Source organism: Phodopus roborovskii, unplaced genomic scaffold (assembly GCF_943737965.1).
Source record: "Phodopus roborovskii unplaced genomic scaffold, PHOROB, whole genome shotgun sequence".
NCBI lineage: Eukaryota > Metazoa > Chordata > Mammalia > Rodentia > Cricetidae > Phodopus > Phodopus roborovskii.
This window is the reverse complement of record NW_026126469.1, coordinates 16,968,036-16,981,851: the sequence shown is the minus strand read 5'-3', so window position 1 is coordinate 16,981,851 and position 13,816 is coordinate 16,968,036. Positions and strand designations below refer to the sequence as shown.

Below are 13,816 nucleotides of genomic sequence, written 5' to 3'. Positions count from 1 at the left end.
TAAAAAGCTACAGGCAGCTGACAAATGCTGGAAGGGGGACAGGATTTTTCTTTGAGGTATGATGACTGTTAGGTTACCCATGTTCCCTCCAGTAGATGGCCCATACCCATGCACATAAAAGCAGAACTAATGAGGCTCAGTATGTCATTAAAAAAAAAAAAAAACTGAATTGGACATAAAGATAAGTAGATATGGAGGAAGAGTCATGGGGAAATTACAGGGAAGATATGATCAATATACATTGTATGCATACATATGTATGTTTAAAATTGCTGGGTTAGGGGCTAGAGATGGATCAGCAGTTAAAAGCACTGACTGCCTTTCCTGAGGACCTGGGTTCAATTCTTAGCATCCACAGGGCAGCTCACAACTGTCTACAACTCCAGTTCCTTCACACCAATGTATTTAGCACAAATTAATAAAAGACAGATATTGAGGTTCAAGCTTCAAGCTGAAGATCAGAAAAGCAAAGCAGCTGGCCACTAGCTCTTACCTCTACCTCAGCTCAAAGAGGTGACCCTCAAACTGCTTCCCACTTCACTGCTCCTCAGATTCACTCAGACTGCTATGCTGCCCTCAAACTGCCTAGAAGACTAATTCTGAGACTGAATGCTACCTTTTATACCTCTCAAATTCTGGGATTAAAGTGAGCTCTGATTCACTCTTATAGACTGATTTAATCTTGTGTAGCCCTAGGTAGCTTTGAATACCAGAGATCCATCTACCTCTTAAACCTTAGCCTTGGGATTAAAGGTGTGTGCTACCAATGCACAGTTTCTATGGCTAACTAATGTGGCTGGCTTTGCAAACTGATCTCCTCCAGTGGCTTTATTAGATCACAAATAATATATCACCACAAATGCACATAAATTTAAATAAATTATGTCTTTAAAGTGCTGGGTTAAAATCCTAATTCTTTTACCAATTTGCTACATGAACAAGAAAAACTGTGAATTTGCCTCATTGTAAACTACAAGAACTGAGCACAATAAAGTGTGGAGGATTCTAGCATATAATGCACTCTTAATAAACAGTGGTTAATAAACAGTTGTAATAATAAACATTATTACAAATGCTTCAGATGAATCAGTACTAATATTTTATATCTCTATCACCACTGTTCAGACTGGGACTGTAAATCCTCAAATGGTTTTAACTGTCCTTCTAACCAAAGTGAATATAGTTTTAAAAAGTTAAGAAAAGCCCAAGAGCTAGGACATTTCTAATTCCTCTAGTCTGCATATCCAAGAGGAAGTGAGAAGCAATCACTTAATGGTACGACAAAACCCAGAAAGAAACTAAATGTTTATTTTTAATAATAATACCACATAATTTAAAAGGCAAAATTATCTTTCTCCCAGTTGGAATTACATGAACTTACCATACTAATAATATTAGCAGTGGGTACTGATACTGCTTAGTAACATGAGTGACAATTACCCAATGTTTAGTTTCCACACTGTGAGTTCATTAGTTGCTGGTATAACTTAGAATTCTTTAAGGAGAGGGAATTATTTAACAGCCAATACGGGTATCATCCTGTATAAATTATGAACAATAACTTATTAATAACATCTAATGTTACTTTCACTTATGGTTTCTAAATATTTTTAAAATATCATCATGCCTTTAAAAAACATCTCATTAGGCAATGAGACAACTCAGCAGGTAAAGACACTTGTCACCAAGCTTGATACCTTGGGTTCAATCTTTAGGACCTGCATCCTGGAGGGAAAGAACTGACTACCACAAGTTATCCTCAGCTTTCCACATTCAAACTGTGGCATGTATACCCACACACAATTATAATAAAAAATATATAATACAAAATTTGAAAACCTACATCTCACATCTCACAAGACAGTAGGGACAAAGTAATTCTGTTTTCAGTTTTAATAATCAGTAGAATTAAAAAATCTGAGTACTAATTAAAAAGTAATATTTGTACAATAAAGATGAAATCAACCCATCTCACCAGCAGTTAAAATTATTATTGGGCTGGAGAATGTCTCAGTGACTCTTGTAGAGATCAGGGTCTGGTTCTTCTTCTGGCCTCTTCACACCCCAAGTAAATACATAAATGCTGATAAAACATTCTTACAAATAAAACGGAAACAGTAAGTTGATGGGAGATGTCATTCTGTAATTATGTTTCTCTTATTGGTTAATGAATAAAGCCCTGTTGGCCAACAGAGAAGCAAAATAGGCGGCACTAGGAGACAAGGATGATTCTGGGAGATGTAGTAGAGAGGAGTCAAGATGCAGGATGAAAGAGAAGAAGTCTGGACCCTTTCTCCAGTAAGATAAGACCACGTGGAAACACTTAGATTGACAGAAATGGGTTAATATTTAAGACAGAGCTAGTTAAGATGCTCTAGCCACTGGCCAACAGCTTTATAACTAATAGAGTCTCTATGTGTTATTTTGGGACTGATGCAGCTTTGGGACTAGGCTGGTGGGAAAGTGCTTTGTAACAGTAAGTCTTTTTTTAAAAAGAATATATATTACCAGAGAAAACTGGATGTGGAAGCATTTTATGGACCAGAAATCACTGTAAAGAAAACTGGCAGATGCCATCATGAAGAAACCAAAATTTTAAATCTCTGTATGTCCTTTAAGGTATCCTCACCAAAATTATTTAGCTTCAACCTCAATCAAGTCTTCAGAACAAATTTCTAGTTCACAGGAAATACAGCAAAAGAATAAGTCAAAAAATACCCAAACACAAGCCATTAAACAAGATCCCAACTGGACACCTAGCCTCCTAAGAAACCAAAGCCACAAAAGGAAAAAGGAATCACTTCAACTCAAGGATTGTTCTGCATTTTTACAAAAGAAGTAAAGATATAGGACCAACTGCAATGTCTGAGCCTTAATTTCTGGTAATGTAGGGTGGGGCAAGCAGCTAGAAAAGGCAATGGGAGAAGTTAGGGAAAAACGAACTGCCTCTCAGAACATATTAGGGAACATCTGTACTATTTTTATAGTTATTGAGGCAGATTTATGAAGAATATGTATTTTACATGTAGCGTATATACATATACACACGTATATATACACATCGTACCTATATCCTCAATTAATAGCACCTACACATGGTAAATAATTCATTGAGGTTCTATTATGCCTCCAGGAGCACGAAATGACTACTGAGTAGTTGCCAGTATCTAAATAGACATACGATTGTAAAGCTTCAAACTTAAACTCTTATATGACCTTTTATCTTATAACTAACAAAGCATTGTTATAATACCAATGCAATGAAAACCTATACCAGAAATAACATGAAACAAAACAAAACTTTCTGCAATGATAAAAAATGAAGCTTCAAGCTTTATATGGCTATTACACATTTAAGCATTTGAAATGTGACTAATATGTTTAAGAACTGAATTTATAACTTTGGAAGATATAATTTAAATAGCCATTTGGCCCAGATTACTATCACTCAAGAGTAGTAACTTATATTTGACATGTATGATCAAGGAATAAAGTGTGAATTTTTGTAAATTTTCACAGCACCTTGCTTGTCAACTTAAGTCATCAAACCTAGATCTTATACCCTTCTATCAAACAGCCCAGTCTCTTCATATATATGGAGAAAAAAAGAAAGGAAAGGAGGAAGAGAGGGACTGAACCAGATTAACAGATCTGTACACCAAGGCCACTACATCATAAAAGCTGAAAGGTGAAAATTCAACTATCCTTCAAAAACAACTGGATAAGTAAAATACATTTACCCTCAGAAAGGAATTAAATCCATATCACATTCTATGTGTATCAACAAATCTTGAAAATATCCTACGTGAAATAACCACACATAAAAGACAAATACTATATTCCATTTATATGAAGTACCCAGAATATCAAATTCATACACAAAAAGTGAAATCACTAGAGTGGAGGGAGGCTGAGGAGACAGAGGGAGGTGAGGGTGGGGGGGGGGGCTTTGCTGCATTTTAACAGGCACATGGCACAATCTACATTTTTTGTTGTTGAGACATTATTGCTCAAAAAAGAATTTAAGTTTGAGTAGAAAATAATTAAAATTTAGGGTGCTAAGTTTTATATTATGAGAAGAGTTCTAGGATAGAGAATGTGAAGATTTTCACAGTGAGGAGGGAGGCTATGGGGTGCTCTTACAGACACGGCATGGCTGTGGCACACATGAGCTCACAGCGGCTGCAGGAACGTGCAAGTGCTTACACAAGACTAGCCCATAAACGGTCACAGACGAGGAAGGAGCTCAGGGGCCCCACCTTGAGAAGTCATGGCCACAAAGGGCTTCTGGGAGAGAAGTCTTTGAGGACATAGCCACTGGTAAATTAACCATGCTCTAGTGGAAAATTTCACACCCATTCCCAGGTGAGTGACCCTAGTTAACAGTGGTGGGTCCCAAGGCAAAACCACCAACCGTCAGTAGCTCACAACCTTGGGGATCTCTGGACTCTAATGGGCACAGGCATGCAAAAGATCTTTGAAAGAATGAGAAAATTGAAGGGAAAGGTAGAGGTGTAACTCAGTGACAGAGCACCTCACTAGCATATACAAAGTCCTCAGTTCAATTAATGTATGTATGTAGAGATGCATATATGTTTTAATTTTATTTTAATACAGAGTAAACTGCTGTATTTTAAAATATGAGTTTATTATGCTCACACATCTTTTAAAAATTAGTAAACTTAGGTTTACAGGAACTAGGATTATAGAAAAACTGAACAGAAAGTAATTTCCATATCCTCACTTCATCCCCTATTAACATCTTATGTCAGTATGCTGCATTTGTTAAAACTGATTCGCTGTTACTTCACTGTCGCTATCTGAAGATGACAGTTCACATTAGGATTCACTTTGTGTTGTTCACTGACTGACTTAACATGCACATTTGTTGTTCTGACACTAACCCATCACTATGGCACTGTCTTAAAAATATTGTGTGCCCAACTATTTAAATTTCCTCTAGTCCCCAAATTCTGGAAACAGATGATCTTTTTGCTACCACTCTAATTTTAGGAATTTCCCCTATATTACCTTATAAATTACATTGATAGAACATTTGTATGAGCATTTCACACAAAAACCTTATTAAATGCATACTTCCTTATAAATTACATTGATAGAACATTTGTATGAGCATTTCACACAAAAACCTTATTAAATGCATACTTCCTTTTTCACCAAATAACTCAGTTTTAGGAATTTACCCCAAAATATGTAGTCTCTGGAGACTGGCTTCTTTCTCTTGCAGTACATGTTTTCTGTATTTTTTGTGGCTTAAGTTTTATCTTTTTGTTGCTAATACTCTATACTGCTTGGTTCTACTGCACTTTATCTGCTTACCTACTCAAGAACTTCTTGACTCTCAACTTTTACAAATTAACAGAGCTGCTATGAATGTGGAGTGTTTTGTTTTGGCATCTTCTTCAGGCTACACTCTTACCATGGAGCTACATCCCCAACACCTTGATTTTATTGTGTGTGTTTTGTTTTGAGGAAACTCATGGCTTCCAAAGTGTTCAGTCATCGGTCACTTGGCTATATTACTGGGTCTGTTGTAGAACCATCAAAAACTATTTATGTTACGGTGGCTAGGAACACAAGAAAAGAGGGCTATGTGTAGATTATCAATGGGTGTGTCTCAACTCGTCTGGATAAATACCAAGGAGCATAAGTAACTCTATGTAATCTGGCGTTGCATTCTGGCAGTGTGTGTTGCTCACATCTTTGCCATTATTAAGTCATATCAGTATATCAGAGCTTTGGATTTTAAGCATCTTAAGCATTTAAAGCACTAACTACATTTCTGTTTGCTTGGTTTTGAAACAGCATTTCACTCTATATCCCACACTGGTGTGAACTCAAATAGTGTGAACTCAAATAGCCATATTAGCTTTTTTTTTTTTTTTTTTTTTTTTTTTTTTTAAGATAGGGTTTCTCTGTGTGTAGCACTGGCTCTCTTGAACTTGCTCTGTAAACCAGGTCAGCCTTGAACTCACAGAGATCTGCCTTCCTCAGCCATGTGCCACTATTACTTGGCTAAACCTTGGCTTGAACTTTTATCCTCCTGACTCAGTTTAGTCATTTTCATTGGCAGTGCCCTATGGTACTTGATTTAAGATGTCTTTTTATATATTATCTTGCTATTTCTGACTACTTTTGTGAGATATTTGCATCTTCTGCTCATTTTTAGTGGATTTTTTTTTCCTGCTGTCAAACCTCCATGGTTTTTATGTACTCTGACGCCAGTCCTCTCAGATGTTTCACAAATATTTTCTTGGTTATGACTTAGCTATTTTTTCCATCAAATACTTTTTCATAGATTGGGAATGTTGTCCTTGTTATGTTAAATTATTGTATATTCTTAAGTCTGTGCTTAGACTTTCTTTTTAAGCCTGAGTTAGTACTAGCTTTAGTTCTTAGCTTGAAGTATTAAATGATTTGTGATGTGTTTATGTTTAGGATGACGTAGGTTACCACCCAAAATTGTAAAGTTTCTTTTCTTATTTTAAAATAAATGCCCATCCTTTTATGTCTTACTCTCCGGCCTTGCCTCTCTACCTCTGAGGCTATTTCTGGAATGTAGTACTTCCTCTTCCAGTGTCAGCAAACTAAGAAAGTAATAAAGGTAGTGAAAATCTTTTACAGAAAGACTTCTGAAGTGACTTGACTTCCAAAGTTTTTTTTTTTAATATATGTTTGTGTGTAATGTGTGTACATGAGTACAGACACGTGTGCCACAAGGCACATGTACAAGTCAATGGACAACTTTCAGAATCAGTTCTCTGTTCTGAGGATTGAACTCAGGTCATCAGACTTGTGCTACAAGCATCTTTACCTACTAAGCCATCTCTCTGGCCTCTAAAAAGGTTTTGGTTTTGTTTTGTTTTAAACAAATACCAATGATTCTGCTGATTCTTAAGACTAACAAATGTCTTTAGGTTTTAATTTTTTTCATACATATGGTCAAGCTTTTGTGATGTCATTCAGACCTTGTTTAGGAACTACACTTGCAGGAACCCAGTTTAGCCTAAAATCAAGGAGAACATTTTCAGACTATGAATGCAAATTAGGAATATACTGTGATAAGACAGACCCAGTAGATTTTAGTGAGATGTTCAATTATGATTAATTTAAGCATGTAGTTTCCTCTACAACATATTTTAGCATTCCTGCATTTCTTCTATTGTTTTTTCTACTAATGCACCACCATTTTCACAGGAAAGTATTTTCAGAGTAATAATAAAAATGTAATCTGTTATTTTAATTATATTTGTTATGTTCATCTGGGTGAACTGTCTTGCAGCACCCTCAAGAAAGCTTGTAATCATTCTCAATCCATTATTTTAACCACTATACTCATTTATTTTCTTTACATTTTCAAAGTAAAAATTCAAGTAAATGGTACCTAGGTTAACTGAAGAACTGTTATTTTACAATGGATAGCAAAGGTGATAATTTTTGATAAAACTGTACTGAGAGATACAACTTTTGAATCATTAATTATAATTTATTTTTTCTATAGTGACAATTTTCACAATGTATATATAAAATTATGAGCAATCCTTATTGACACTGAATATTGAAATACATGAATAGAATAGACCAGAACTGAGGGGGGGGGGAAAAATCAACATGGTCAACTTAACTGTCAATTTGTTTCTGGTATTGTAACCTTTATCATGCTTTCATTTTTTTTTCAAAATTTGAATACATTATTTAGTAATAGAAATGTAATTATATAGTTAAGTTGCTATAGCATCGTAAACCATAGCCTGTAGTGATATTTTGTTTGTAATCTAACAGTTTGCTTGAATATCAGAATGCAGAGCTAAGCCACTAGTTAGCCATACACACAATAAGACACTAGTTAGCTATAGAGGACAGGCAGTGGTGGCTATACCTTTAATCCCAGCACTTGGGAGACAGAGGCAGATGGATCTCTATGAGTTAAAGCCCACCTTGGATAAATCTGTCTAAAGGAGAAATAAAGTTCACACCTTTGATCCCAGCACTTGGGATGACATGTCTTTAGTCCCAGCACCAGAGAAGAATATAAGGCAGGAGTTCAGTACAGTCTTGGGCAGTCTGAGATTTGGTGAAGAGTACTGCATGCAGTCTACAGTCATTCTGAGGACAGGAGTGCCCCTCTCTGGTCTGATCCTTGGTAGAGGTGAGAACTATCTAGTGGCTTGGTTGCTTTGCTTTTCTGAACTTTGCTTCTTGAACCCAGTATCTGTCTCTGGGTTTTTATTATTCATGCTACAATAGCCATCACACATTTATTAAGATGCACCTTTTTAGTGCATATGTGTATATGGTCTACATAAATTCATGTGTACAACTAGGGTTTAAACACACACAAGTCAAAATGTTTTTTTTTAAATCTTGAATACATGTGAATGCTTTCATAAATGATGGAGACAGATTAACATAATAATCTTGGGGATTAAAATATAAAGGACAGCTTTCCCAGGTATGATCCCATAAGCATAAAACACATATCTACTAGTAAATCTAACCATAAATAAACATGAGTTTTTAAAATCCAAGTTTAAAAACACAAGATAAGATGAAGAAGGGTAGTTACTGATATGATGAGTGTTAATTTTATACCTTTAAGTAAAGGGGAAAAAAGAGTGGGAAGAAGAACAATGACATGAACAGATAATTCAGAAATAAAAATAAAACATCAAAATAACTTAAAGTACAGTCTACAAATGAGATATTAAAAGATATACAATCTTTTATATTGTTTTTAAAGATTAATTTTATTATGTATTCAGTGTTTTGCCTGCCAGATGCCAGATTTCATTATAGATGGCTGTAAACCACTATGTGGTTATTGGGAATTAAACTCACAACTTCTGGAAGAGCAGCCACTACTCTTAACCTCTGAGCCATCTCTCCAGCCCTACTTTATAATATTTAAGGCAAACTTGTCATTCTTCTACATACTGCCTAAAATATTACATTGATATAATGTAAGAATTAATTCAAAAATTACAAGGAAAGCCTTAAATTGTATACCCTTTTTCACCTAGTAGTAAATGCCTGACAATTTATCCTATGGCTGTAATAAAGATTTCAAAACAACAACAACTCACACATGTGGATGATATACACACTTGTATGACTATGAATACAACATTTATCAACTCATATAAAAATTAATTTAAAAACCTAGTCCTAGAGGCCATTAACAATAACAACAACAACAAATGTATGTTATGTAAACAGTCCTCTAAGATGGCAGAAAGCTGTTGATAAATTTTGGGAAAAATAAAAACAATTATGTATGGTGCAGAGAAGTTACACATTTATACAAATTCAGTTATAGTAGCCCTCAACATACACATGTTGTTGTTCTACATGTCAACCCAACTAAGCAACACACATGCACACTCTCAGAAGACTACTCCAATAGTCTTTGTTTTCATGTGTCTTACAATGTAAGCTTCTTCCTGTGTGATTCCTTAATCACTTAAGACAAGTCAACTACTTCATCTATCAACAAAAGAAATTGAAACATTAGGCCATGGGGAGGGGGTGCTATATGTTATAGTCAATAAGCAATAGTACTAAATTTCTCAAAGATTTTCTAGGATTATTTTAGCTAGACATGGTTTTTACCTTATATAATAACCTTACATCTTTAAGATTTATTTTGATTATTTCTAAGTGACTGTGTGTACGTGTGTATTAAAGTAGATATGTCCACATGGATGCAAATCTCCCTGAAGATGGAGATACAGGTGCTTGTGAGCCACTGGAGATTGGTAAGAGCAGCATATGCTCTAACCTTTACATCATCTCTCCAGTTTCTCTTCAAATGCCAACTTCCAGCAATCAGTTCTCACATAGGAAACAGTTTGACTGTTTTGTTTGTGTAAGATGTTTTACAAAATCAGAGTGCGTATACAGACAGATACACAGAATAACATTTACTTGTATTTTACAAAAACTATAGTTGTCTGACCTTAGACATCTACAAAGGAACATGTATTATCTTTATAAGAAATTTCATTTTGGAGGGCTACAGGAACACCACTAGAGAGTAGAATGACAGTGACATACAACCCACCACTGCAGAAGAAAAACCATCTATCAGTTCATCTAACAGCAAAACGTAAGAGTCAAAGTTACTCAGCTCACTTCTAAATCAAGGTACACTGTAAACACCATCTGGATCTCCAAAGAAAAGAAATGCCCTATAAAATTTAAGTATAAAAGCAATTTATATCTCATACACTGGAAACAGAGTAGATATTAAACTAGTACATCAAAATAAGTTATCTCCATGCTTTAGACATCATTTAGCAAACACATAAATACTCCTTTTAAAAGGTGTGGGGCTAGTAATCACAAGGTGGATCTGAAGTGTCACCTCATGCCAAAAATTAATCTGGTGCTAAAGAAATGAGACATCCCATAAAAATACAAGAGAAAGCTTGAGAAGGACAATCCTGGGCTAAATCTGAGACAGTAAAAACACCAAAATCATTAAGAGCATAAAAAATGATAACTACTGTAAGAAACAGATCTGTAATAGTTCATGGCAGACAGACACAGACAGCTTCTTATTACAATAAAATGTCAAGTGTTGCCAGTCAGTAGCGGTGCACACCTTTAATCCCAGCACTCAGGAGGCAGAGGCAGACAGATCTCCAAGTTCGAGACCAGCCTGGTCTACAGAGCAAGTTCCACAACAGCCAGGGCTACACAGATAAACCCTGTTGCAAAAACAAAAACGTAAAAAGGTAGTGTTAACTGGGAAATGCAGAGGAATGTTGCTATTAGGTAACTATCACTTTTCAACAACTACAGTAACAATTACTTCAAACAAGAATCATTCATGATTTTGCTCAAGAGTAATGTATGTAAATGACATTAAAGTGTTTTCCTCCACATTGTCTTATAAGTACAAGAGGAAGTGTTACTAGAAAGAAATCAGACAACATATAACTAACTAGGCAACCAAAATTAATGTTACCAAGGAGGGGGAGACAATACTACAGACTTCTGGATATACAGAATCCTAAACCAAGAATACAAAAACTGAATGGAATTACAAGCAAACATCAAATAAACCCCAAATGGAAAAACATTACATAAGTGCAGGAGCTGGAGAGATGGCTGAGCAGGTAAGAGCACTGGCTTCTCTTCCAGAGGACCTGGTTCAGTTCTTAGCATCCACATGGCAGCTCACAACTGTGGTTAATTCCAGTTCCAGGAGATCTAATGCCTTCTTCTGGCCTCTAATGCATGCATATAGTGTACATGCAACCTTGCAGGCAAAACATTAACACCTATAAAATAATTTTTTTGCAAGGGGATGTCAAGGAGAATTGTATTATTCAAAAAGGTCAATGTTGGACCTCCCTGGGACATGGAAGCTGGTAGATCTGAGCTACAGAGCAAAACACTGTCTAAAATTTAAAAAAAAAAAAATAGTTTTAAAGGAGCTAGCTATGGCTATAGCTCAGAGGCACAATTAGTCTTTCAGTCTCTCTCTCTCTCTCTCTCTCTCTCTCTCTCTTTCTCTCGGACAGAAAGAACTCATAAAAGACATAAAGAAAGACTAGAGAAAGGGCCCCAGATTAGAAAAAGAGACATATCAAGTCCTAGCCTAGATCCTGTACAGAGCAAAGGTTCCATCCTGCACAGATGAAATAGCTTAGAAGTAGTTACAGATGCTTTTACAGCTCTGCCATCCCAATGTTCAAAAGAAAATTCATCCAGATCCACCAAAATCAAAACAATACTGTAGTGCTAGAGTACGCAAATAAACAGCTCAGCCTTATTAAATCAAAACCACTACATGAAAAGTCAATTAAATTCTCTTAATTTCAGTCCAATTATGTTTTCCTGCTCAAACCTACCATTCACACTTACAAATACAAGTTGATAGCAAGCTAAAACATAACCTCAGTTATGTTTTATTACTTACAGTGACATTTTACTTACAGTGATAAATTTTCAAATCCTGATTATAAAATGAACTCATCATTATAAATATTATCCTTGAAAACAATACTTTAATAATAAGTAAATAACCACTGACTCTACAGACCAGCACGTCTTCAACCTTTTATTATGGCTGTTGTTGTACTTAATGTGATGACAGTGAACATAATGATTAGGAACATTTTAACTAACAAAGTAGAAGAGGTTCTGGATTCAAATTAGAGGTCGCTCTTACACTACACAAGTTAGTATCTGAAGGTCCATGGGCAAAACTGGCTATTTCTTAGTGCTTCTGACTTTTAATCCATAAAACAGTATAATCACCCCATTGGTGAATATACCTCACAGGACTGAGGACTAGTGAAATATTTGAAATGTAGCCATTATTACTTTTTATATCATTCCCAGCAACACAGTTTTCATGGGTTATTTGAGGTCTTGAGTGGGAGAAACAAAAACAAAAAAAAAAGTTTCAATTAAAAGGAATCAAAAGATCTAAACATACCTTTTCCCTACAGACATAAAAAAAATGAAGGGGGGTGACAGAAAGAAGCTCAAAATCATTACAACATTATGAGATGGCACCTTGCACTCATAAGGATGTCCATCACCACAAATGCAAGATATAACAAATGTGGCAAGGATAAAAAGGGAACCATGCTACACTACTGGTGGGTATTTAGATCTATGAAGCCATTATGAAAAACATTACTCTACCACACAATCCAGGAACCCCACTTCTGGGGACAGACAGATCCAAAGGAGACAAAATCACCGCTTATCTACACACCCCATGTTCTCTGCAGCATCACTCATAATGCATAAGACACAGAAGCAATTTATATGTTCATGACTGGACCAACAGCTTTAAAAAAAATGTGCTGTATATGCACATACATATACATACTTACTAGACAAATGCATGCACACGAACACGTACACATTCACTCTTTAACAAAAATTTCATCTATTACAACTTGAATGACCCTAGAGACACTGCTAAATACACTAAACTGGCTCAGGCCATGGAGCAGCATCAGTGGAAGGCCCAAACCCAGCCCAGAAGCAGCAGCAGAGTGAGGCCTGAGTCTCCAATCTGGGTTGCAGTGTCAGTGGGAGGCCCAAGCCTCAGGCTCAGGAGTGGGGAGTGACCACTGAATGAGATGAAAGCAGTGGTTTCTAGCTTCTTTCCCAGAAGTTGCTTTGGGAAAGAGCACTTGTGTGCCAGCTAGCATCTACTGCCATTTCTGGACCCTCAACCCCACCTACATCTAGAGGAGCAATCACCAGAGCCATGGCCCCGAATCGAATGGGAGGAGTGTCCAGGGGAGTTGTAGTCCCACCTGAGCCTCGGCTCACTTCCACGAGGAGGAGCCTTCTTCACTAGAGATTCCACTGTGCTTGCTCCTGAAAGAGCAGTCAATGGAGCTATAGCCCACAATGATATCAACTGGAGTGAGATGCCCTAAAGCACAGGTCCACCTATACACAAGGTAAGAACACACTCAACAATATAGCGAGCAATATGGCACCACCAGAAACTAATGCTACAACAGCAAGACCTGAACATCCCAACACAGGTGAAGCAGAAGAAAATGACCTAAAATTAACTCTATGAAGATGGATGAGGCCCTTAAAAAGGAAATGAAAATACCCTTCAAGTGATGGAAGAAAAGACAAAAAAAAAAAAAAAAAAAAAAAAAAAACGACAAGCCCCTTAAAGAAAACCAAGAAAAAGCAATCTAACAAGTAAAGGAAATGATTCAAGATGTGAAATCTGAAACAGAGACAATAAAGAAAACACAAACTGAGGGAATTCTGGAAATGGAAAATCTAGGTAAATGATCAGGAA

General features: G+C 36.2%; 1 protein-coding gene across 14 annotated transcripts in view; it reads right to left on the bottom strand.

Annotated features, from left to right (window-relative positions):
- The window catches only part of Dlg1 (discs large MAGUK scaffold protein 1), a 195,451-nt gene that overhangs the window by 170,035 nt on the left and 11,600 nt on the right, over nucleotides 1-13,816 (bottom strand). The gene's annotated exons all lie outside the window — the stretch shown is intronic.